The 10,004-nt window shown below is 31.3% G+C and overlaps 1 long non-coding RNA gene across 1 annotated transcript; it reads left to right on the top strand.

Moving 5' to 3' along the window:
* Positions 1–299: 299 nt before the first annotated feature.
* On the top strand, positions 300–6,559 carry LOC141376642 (uncharacterized). The gene is made up of 3 exons (XR_015502839.1): positions 300–428; positions 4,358–4,417; positions 4,527–6,559. It is a non-coding gene; the product is annotated as an uncharacterized LOC141376642 (long non-coding RNA).
* The last annotated feature ends 3,445 nt before the right edge of the window (positions 6,560–10,004 follow it).

The raw sequence follows: 10,004 nt of genomic DNA on the forward strand, positions 1-10,004 counted from the left end.
ATGGGAAGAGTAATGGGAGATAGTTAATCACTGCGAATCTGCAGTTTTACTTTCGAAAATGTGGAATAAATGTGTTTTCCAGATGCCGTTTTGAATCCTTTGTTCTGAATTTAGCACAACAACACTTCTATGTTCATTTTTAGTGGCAACTGTGGGGGAAAAAAAGTTTGATAAAAAAGACTGCTGTGAGTTTAAAGTTTATGAAATATTCACACTTTGGTTGAAGATTACCAAAACAAACTTTTTTTTCAGTAGATTAACTTGCATGGATTAATTTTTCACCTAAAAAACAACTATGTGCGCTAACAAAAAACAAGAAATCTTTTGATTTCCCACAGATTTTGACTGCGGGAGCTGTGTTCAACTGGTGCTGCATGTGCAAGCTAAGGGGACTTTGATTTGTCTGGGGAATGGGATTTCAGAAAAAGGTGAGTGTACTGTGTACCTGCCTGTAGGCTCATACTAACGCACTCTTAAGTTAACAAATAACTGCACTAGTTTCAGTTGGTAATAAAAGTATTTGGTGATTTAAACAACGTGACGCAGGAAGTGACAACGGTAACCATCAAGCATCAAAAAACACTTGCGTCACGTCTGGTGCTGCAATGCACTGGGTGTATTCCCATTAACATGCCTGGAGACAGAATAGTTAATCAAAAACAGTTCACTTTGTTTCACCACAGTTACACATAATTGGTCATTATTTATGCTCAGCAGAGCTGTAGGGACTGATCAGTCCAGTACAATACAGTCACAATCAGTAAAAAAAAAACTTTTTTTGGTTTTTCTTTCTTAGTTTTTACTCTAGTGTGAAATCTATTGATAAGCGGTTATTTGCTTGTCTGTACGGTCCTACTCTTTTTAAATCCAACCACAACAGAAGACTTATTAAGAAAAGGATTATCTACACCACAGGTGTCAAACTCAAATGCACCTGATCAAACTAATTGAGTCCTTCAGGCTTGTTTGAAACCTACAGGTAAGTGTGTTGGAGCAGGGTTGGAACTAAACTGTTGCAGGGCTTCGGCCCTCCAGGAATTGAGTTTGACACCCCTGATCTACATAGTAAAAAAATCTTGAGCTTTAAAATTTTTAGTTAACTTACATCAATCAAACTGACTGAAATATTAAGTTAAACTTTGTATAACTTCAAAAATTTAGTCAAAACCTGATTAACTTATTAAAATAAGTTAAAGCAACATCAAAATATGCTAAATACATAATTTGGGAAATATTTTTAAACAGAAAAAAACATAATAATCATAGGAGGGCGAATAATTTTGACTTCCACTGTAAGAAAAAACATTTTTTTTACTGTGATGGCCTTCATGAGAGACTACCTGTGCATATATTCAGTGGATTTTGATTTTTGAGCTGTTGTCTACACAATTTTTATTTGGATACAAGAATTTTTTTTTTTTTTTTTTTTTAACATACTCGTATCCTTTAAATTTAAGTTAAAGACCCAGTGTCTGGGTCTAGGAGTATTAAAAATATATGTTTAATAAAGACTTTTGTCTGTGGCATAATTTTTGACAGCAAATCAACACAAAATAAGGCCGCAAATATTAAGAAAAGCTGCAGCAAATTCAGTCATTTTAGACTGCAAAATTATGAAAAAAAGCCCCACTAAATCCTGGAGGGACTGGTCATTTGTTTTGTTTTTTACAGTATAGGTTATCCAAGCCTTTTTCATAAATAAATAAATGAATGAATGAATGAATGAATGAACAAATAAATAAATTAATTAATTAATAAAAAAATAAATGAATGATTGAATAAATGAATAAATGAATGAATGAATAAATGAATGAATATATGAATGAATATATGACTAAATAAATAAACGAATGAATGAATGAATGAATGAATGAACGAACGAACGAACGAACGATCAAATTAATAAATGCAAGTGCATTCTAAAATGAGACATAAGAAAAGCTACAATCACTATCAAAATAAAGTACTTTAAAAGAACAGTCGTTTTCAAGAAAGCTTTCAATAAGCACATGTGGCTTTTTTATGTCCAATATGGCAGCTTTGACAGTCATCTAAAGACATTGTTTATCCACAACCAAACCTTTCAAGTCAGTATAGAGGCATTCTTTGGGAATCATAACAAGATTATCTGTTATATAATAGCTGATGCAAATGGCTGCATGTGTTCCTGTGATACAAGCTTGCCCAAACAGTTGCAGAACAGCACTTGGAGCCCAACCAGAAGACCTGATCTTTAAACTATACAAATCGATGTCTCAGAGGCAGAGAGGAGTTCATAGGATGTTGTATTTACAATTGGCCTGAAGTTAGGTAATGTACAAATTCATGTCCGGACACATGTCAAAACAAATCACATGCTGCCGGGCACATAAGCACTGATGACGTGGGGAATATTCACAGAAATGTGCTGCTAGAACAAACTGACCTTGACTGCTCATGTGATTTGTCTTGTTAAGAGTCACACAATGCATTTTTGTGAATTGTAAAACATAGGTTGGGGGGACTATTTGGTGCACATTAAAGGGTTAGTTCACCAAAAAATTAAAATCTAGTCTCACTCTGGTGTTGTTGTAATTCTGTATGGTCTTCTGACTTTGAGGCCATGAGATAATAAAAGACGTTCTGCTTTCATTTTGTCCCTCATATACTACCTGACAAATGTCTTGTCGTCGATTCCAGTTGTAAGAGCAACAAATAATAACTTGACTTCTAGTTGATCATTTGGAAAAGTGGCAGAAGGTAGATTTTTCTGATGAAATATCTGAACTTCATCTCAATCATCACAAATACTGCAGAAGACCTGTCGGAACTTGCATGGACCCAAGATTCTCACAGAAAATCAGTCAAGTTCGGTGAAGAAAAAAATCATGGTTTGGGGTTGCATTCAGTATGGGGAGTGACCGGCATCATCAACAGCCTGGGGTATTAAGACATTATATTAAGACATTATTAAGAATGTCTGGGGTAAAATGGAGGAGGCATTAAAGATGAATCCAAAAAATCTTGATGAACTCTGGGAGTCCTGCAAGAACGCTTTCTTTGCCATTCCAGATGACTTTATTAATAAGTTATTTGAGCCATTGCAGAGATGTATGGATGCAGTCCTCCAAGCTGGGAGTTACTTTACATTCGATAATGTACATTATTGCTGTTAAGTGACAAGACTTTTGTCTAAGCAAAGTCAGACCTTACTCTCCTAATTATATAATTAAAAATAAAGCCATGATCATATTTTTCATTTGGTCAAATAAGGGCAATCTAGAGGCCTTTGCCTTTCATATAAGCCACTTCTGACACCAAACGATCAACTTAAAGTCAAGTTATTATTTCGGCACCTTGAAATTATTAAGGTTCTACCTGTGTTCTAAATGATTTTGAGATATTGAGCTTCAAAGTTTATGCATTCCATTTTGCAAACATTATGCGTGAAACAGTTTTCTTTCATACATTATCATGACAGAGACCCTAAATATAGTCTAAACGTAAATGATCAAATTTTTCTTTTTTTAATATAGATTTTTTTTTTTTAAAAATACACTTCTTTTCGTTTTCTTTTTTCTCTAAATTTAAAAAAAGGCTTCTAAATAATCCCATTTACACATTAATTTTGTGTGGTGCTGCATTATTTATCGACTATTTAAAGATTTTGTCTTTCTGGTTTTTCCTGCTGTCAATTGGTCCTGATTGGTCCTCGTGCATTAATTAAAAATGCTGATTGGCTGACAGAAAGAACCTTATAGACCCTATAGAGTTCAACTGTGTAGATAAACCCTTTTTGTTTTTTTGAATAAAAAGTCTTAAAATGTAAACAACTTAAAAAAAAAACATCACAATGTAAATAAGTTGTCATTTAATAAGAATATGTGAATAACTCAATTTTGACAAAAAATGTCAGATAGAACATTATAATTCTAAGGTGACGAATTGTTGTTTCTAAAACTTGGAAAGGTGACAAGACTTTTGTTAGGTAGTGTATATGAAGTGGGCAGTGAGCAGCACAAAGCATTTTTTATTAACCAAACAAATCAAATGGTTAATGATAGAGGTGAAAAGTGAACCTAAAATTAATTAGTCATTTAGGAAAATCCTGACCTTGGCAGTTGCCCTTCATGCCCAACTGAAGGCTACAGGTTGTGAATCATTTCAAGATAAATAGATTTCACATTCACGAATGTCATCAACACCTACCTTTTGCTTGCAATCATTGTGACATTTTTGTGGCATTCACCATGACTTGGATGAACATATGCAGGAAATGTTTGAAGGTTTTCTCCTTTTGTGGGACAATACAGAAATAAAAGCACACATTTAAATGACAGAAGTAGGAGTAAATTATGTCTAAAATTTTATTTTGTAGGTGAACCATCCCTGTAACTAGCCAACTAACCAAAGGCCAAACACGACGATCCAGTAACAGGTAATATATATTGCTTACACGCTTAATTCTCGTTTTATCATTGTCTGCAGTTTCCTAATATCTCCATGTGCTTCAATTCCTTCCTATGTGTCTGTCTGCCGTCTCATAGAAGGCAAAGTTGAAGAAACGAAGGTTAAAGTGGTAAGCGAGCATACCAAATAAACAGGCTATTCCTTTTTATATCCATTGTTAATTTCACAAATTATTATTGAGTATTTTCAAAAGAATCTTTCAAAAGTGTATTTTTGGAGGAATTAAACATTTATTAAAGGACATTTAATAATCTTCAAACCTATCAAATTTGTAATCTGTAAAGATATATATTACAAAATGTCTCTTATAACATCCAATGATGTTCTATTTACCAGTACATACTGAAAAACAATAATCAAAAATAAGCAGCACAATAATTTCTGGAGATGTTTGTGTCATCAGAATTTGTTTGTGAAGTTTCAGGCCAAAACACATATTAGATCATTTATTATAACCTGTTTAAAATGTCAATTTTTGGGTCAGAAGTAACTGTAACTCTAGTTTTTTCATCCGAAATTGAAAATGAGCTGCTTCTCCAGTCTGTTCTCATGACATTTGTATAACAAGGTTGGATGTAAACATTGCAAAAAGTCAGAAAGCAACTCAGACATGATGAAACAGACCCACAATCACAAATACCATAGTAAGATGAACTGTTTATGAATTACATAGCTCAAAAAAGTAGTTCAAAATGCTATAGAAATAGAAAGTATAGCACTTACTGAAGAGTTGGAACAGATATTTTAATCCCAGTCTCTTTGCAAATCCTGTCTTGTGGACATGTTTTATGCGTTAATACTGAGACATGTTAATTCGCACCTGTCCATCAATATCAATGGGTGGGAAAAACCCAACACAATCTCACAGCAATTCGTAACTTTTTGAATTAGTAGCTAATTCGTATGAATTCGTACGATCTAATTCGTACAATTTAGTATGATTTGCTTATCCCCCAATGACGGTTGAGGTTAGGGGTGGGGTTGGGTGCCACGCCTCCTTTTTAAAATCGTACAATTTTGTACGACTGAACTCGTAGGAATTCGTAAGAACTAGCCGCTAAAATGGCAAAACAAAAAATACTCTCGTGAGATCAGGCTGGAAAACCACACTGCTAAGTTATGTTGTGGTGGGTTACCTACCATGCTAACAATTTCCAGTGTTTTGCATGATAAATGCCCTTTAAAAAGAAAAGGATCCTTAAGCATCACATTATCGTGATACTGAAGATTTGAGGATTAACATGTTCATACATAAACATTAGAGAATATTTTAAGTTGTTACAATTGAATTTTTCATCAAACCAAATGGAATCCAGATTTTAAAAATGTAGCGTGGATACTTCATAAACAAAATATTTTCTTCCATCATATAAACAATTTCTTTTAAATATACAAGCATTTGTGTTTGCCTGGCATTAATATAAATAAATAAATAAATAACAGCAAATTATACGTTTAAAAGTAACCCAAAAAGACACAGCAGATACATACAGTTGAAGCCAGAATAATTAGTATATTAATATACTAGTATTTAGCTTAAAGTGACATTTAAAAGCTTAACTAGGTTAATTAGGCTAACTAGGCAGGTTAGGGGTAATTAGACAAGTTAATGATGGTTTGTTCTGTAGACTATTGAAAAAAAATAGCTTAAAGGGCTAATAATTTTGACCTTAAATGGCTTTTAAAAAATTAATAAATGAAAAAATGTTTTTTTTTTAAGCTGAAATAAAACAAATAAGACTTTCTCCAGAAGAAAAAATATTATCAGACATACTGTGAAAATGTCCTTGCTCTACTGTGAAAAAAATAGATCAATCAAAGATGGGCTAATAATTCTGACATCAACTGTTTATAAACAATGCAAAAACAACCAATTCTATCAGTTATTTGCTTTCTATTACTTTTTTTTTTTAAGTAGGGAGATAAAAAATATATATAAAAAAATCTGCCAAAATACAAGGCATGTAAACACTGTAAACCTTGATCAGGACATGGTAAATAAAGTCTGCTAAACAACTATCTGATTTCTGATAACATGCTGATATCAGTAATCCAAGGTTTCAGTTTGTGCTATTTATTGAAAAAGCAATACTCTAGATAGGGGAGAGACAAAAAAAAGGAAACATACAATATTTATTATAAGCAAATTAAATGAATGCACAGCTAAAGTCAGAATTATAAGCCCTCCTGAACTATCAGCCCACCTGTTTATTTTTTATTTTTTTATCAAATTTTTTTCTGTTTACCGGAGAGATTTTTTTCAAAACATTTGTAAACATAATAAATTTAATAACTCATTCATAATAACTGATTTCTTTTATCTTTGAAATGATGACAGTAATTAATATTTTACTCCAGACGAACAAAATATAATAGGAATTACGGTAAAAACTTCCTCACTCTGTTAAACAATATTTAGGAAAGATTTGGCATAATAATACATTAAATCCACCAGTCAACTTTATTAAATGAAATGAGTGTAGTTAACTTAAATTGACTAAAAGAAATTCTACTCATTGGAAAATAGTTTTTAACTCAGTGTTGAAGGTAACAATTTAACAAAAAAACAAAAAACAAAAAAAAAAGTTCACAGTACCCATAAAGATTAGTTTTTAACTCAAATGATTTGTAGCATTTGGTTTCCTCAAACAGTTTGAGCTGCCTTAACTTATTGAGTTTTACAGTACTCGGATTGAGTTTGAGTTCTCTTCATTTATTGTGTTTTACTCAATGACTGTAAAAATTTTTTTACTGTGTTTTACTGTGCTCGAATTGCTTCATTTACTCTAATGGATTAAGTTGAACTTAAAACGGTTTATTGCAATTGGTTTCTTCAAAAGGTTTTAGTTACCTTAACTTTTTGGGGTTTACAGTGTAATAATAATAATAATAATAATAATAATAAAGTAGGAAGATCACAGGATGGCTATAATTTGAAGTTCAACTAAATATAAATATCAGCAATCTCAAACAAAAAACAAAAAGTTGTGGGACTGAAGGTCTTCCGAACACCAAGAAAATGGACCCAAAAAAAGTTTTCCATACTTATTTATTTAGCATTAATCATTACAAATACACACATTTCCCTGAGGAAATTAACCAGTCCAGCTTTAAAAAGAACCAGTGGCTGAACATTTGCTTGTGTTTGATAACACCGTCCTCGAATGTAAATTAAAAGGACTCACGATACAAAACCAACAAGCAAAACTAAAGAGTAACAACGTGTACTGAATGACCTCCAGTAATCAAACACTCATATTCTACTGCATTTGTATCCTAGAGAACGGCAGATATGACATGAAAATGGCCCCACGTATGACAAAAAAAAAAAAAAAAACCTAAAGCACATTTATAACTGCAATTAAATTTAAAGAGCGACATGACGGATATTACAGTGTTCATCTGCAGGTGTAAAAGTGAACAAAACCGACATAAACAAATGTGCATAAGGTGCAGGTTACGGTGACAGGATTGAATGATGTTCTCCTAGTTTAGCAGTGAACTACTGCCTCCTAGAGGAAGAGAAACTGATTGCCACACCACACAGTTCTGATCAAGACAAACCATTTAAATAATAATAATAATAATAAACAAACCATCAGCATTGACAGTAACAATAATTAAAAAAGAAATAATTTAACATCCCCAATCCCAAAATTCAGCATCGCATTCACATTTATTAAGGACATACAGGTTTAAAAAAAAAAAAAAAAAGTGGTAACACTTTAAAATAATAAACACTATAAATCATTTATTAAGCATTAGCAAATAATGAATTCATTCTCTGTTAAGCATAACTCTACATTAATAAAGGTCAACAAGCAGTTTACAACTGCAAATACAAATGCTCTATTCTTGCCTCATAAGCACCTATATAATGTGTTTAATGATTGTATTTTCATGCTTAGTTAATGATTAGTTTTTTATAGTATTGCATTATTTACAAACTAGTTATTTGAGAGTAGTTGGGGTTTGTAAGGTCATTCAGAATAAGCTAGCAAATGATTAATAAACTATTCAAATGAACATTGTTATCTTATTATTCAGGCATATACTAATACTTAATTAGCATGTTAATAAATGCTTCATTGACTCATCTTCATCGGGTTTTGTGACCTAATCTAAAGTGAGGGCTATTTATGCTTGATAAATAATTCATAATTGATCAATTAAAGGCTCTGTTATATTCTAAACAGGGAAAAAATGTCTTAGATAGTTTTTATCTATTTGAAGATCCACAAATGAAACTGCATCGAATGAAAAATAAATCTTATGTAAAATAAAATGACTGCACAGTTTAAACATTGCTAAATAACATTGAAATGTTGCATCATAATAGATTGTTGAGTTAATATATTGTTGTTGTTTTAGCCAATTTTGTGTTCTATGTTGGCACTCCTGTTATTCAGCAATGTTTAAACTTTACAGTCATTTTACAGATAAGATTAAAAAGATGTACTGTTCAGTTGATAATAAGCCTTTAATTGTCATTTAAAAGGCATTTATAATTCATAAATCGTCCTCAATTTAGGATGAAGATGAGTTAATAAAGCATTTATTAACATACAAATTACCTATTAGTATATGCCTGAATAATAATATATAAATGTTGATTTGAATAGTTTATTAATCATTTACCATCTCATTTTAAATGATCTTAATCAACCCGAACTACTCTTAAATACAACTGATTCGTAAATAATGCAATACTCAATTTAGTCATGAAAAATGAATCAGTGAAGTATGAAAGTACAATTATTTAGCATATTTTAAATGTGCTTATATGTCAAGAAAAGAGCATTTGTATCTATAAATGTAGACTTAATGCTTATCAAATAACAAATTCACTATTTGCAAATGCTTAATAGATGATTCAGTGTGTGATAAAGCATTACCAAAAACACTATAATAATACACGCTATAAATCCTTTATAAAGCATTAGCAAATAGTGAATTCATTCTCTGTTAAACATTAAGTCTACATTAATAAATGTTAGTGAGCAGTTTATAACTGCAGATACAAATGCTCTATTCTTGACTAATACTAATTTAATAGTTCATTTGTATGTTAATAAATGTTTATTAACTCAACTTCATCTAGTTTTGTGACCTAATCTAAAGTGACGACTATTTATGCTTTATAAATCCCTAATAAACTACAATTTAAAGCTCTTGTTAATTATACTCTAAAAATGTTAATAAAATAAATGACTATTCATTTGCATCTATTTGAAGATATATAAATGAAACGGCATCAAATGAAAAATCTTTGCAATCTTAACTAAAATAAAGTTACTGTGCAGTTTAAACATCGCTAAATAACATTGACATGTTGTATCATATTGTTAAATTACTATATTGTTCTAGTTTTATCCAGTTTTGTTATATTTTGACACTCAAGTTATTCTGCAATGCTTAAACTTTAGTCATTTTTCTTTTTAGATAAGATTACAATGATCTGAATGATCTTACAAACCCGAAAATACTCATACAAATGAACTGAAAAGAATGCGATACTTAATTTAGTCATGAAAAATTAATCAGTAACAAAGTAG

The sequence above is a fragment of the Danio rerio genome, chromosome 11 (assembly GCF_052040795.2).
Source record: "Danio rerio strain M-AB ecotype USA chromosome 11, GRCz13ab, whole genome shotgun sequence".
Taxonomy (NCBI): domain Eukaryota; kingdom Metazoa; phylum Chordata; class Actinopteri; order Cypriniformes; family Danionidae; genus Danio; species Danio rerio.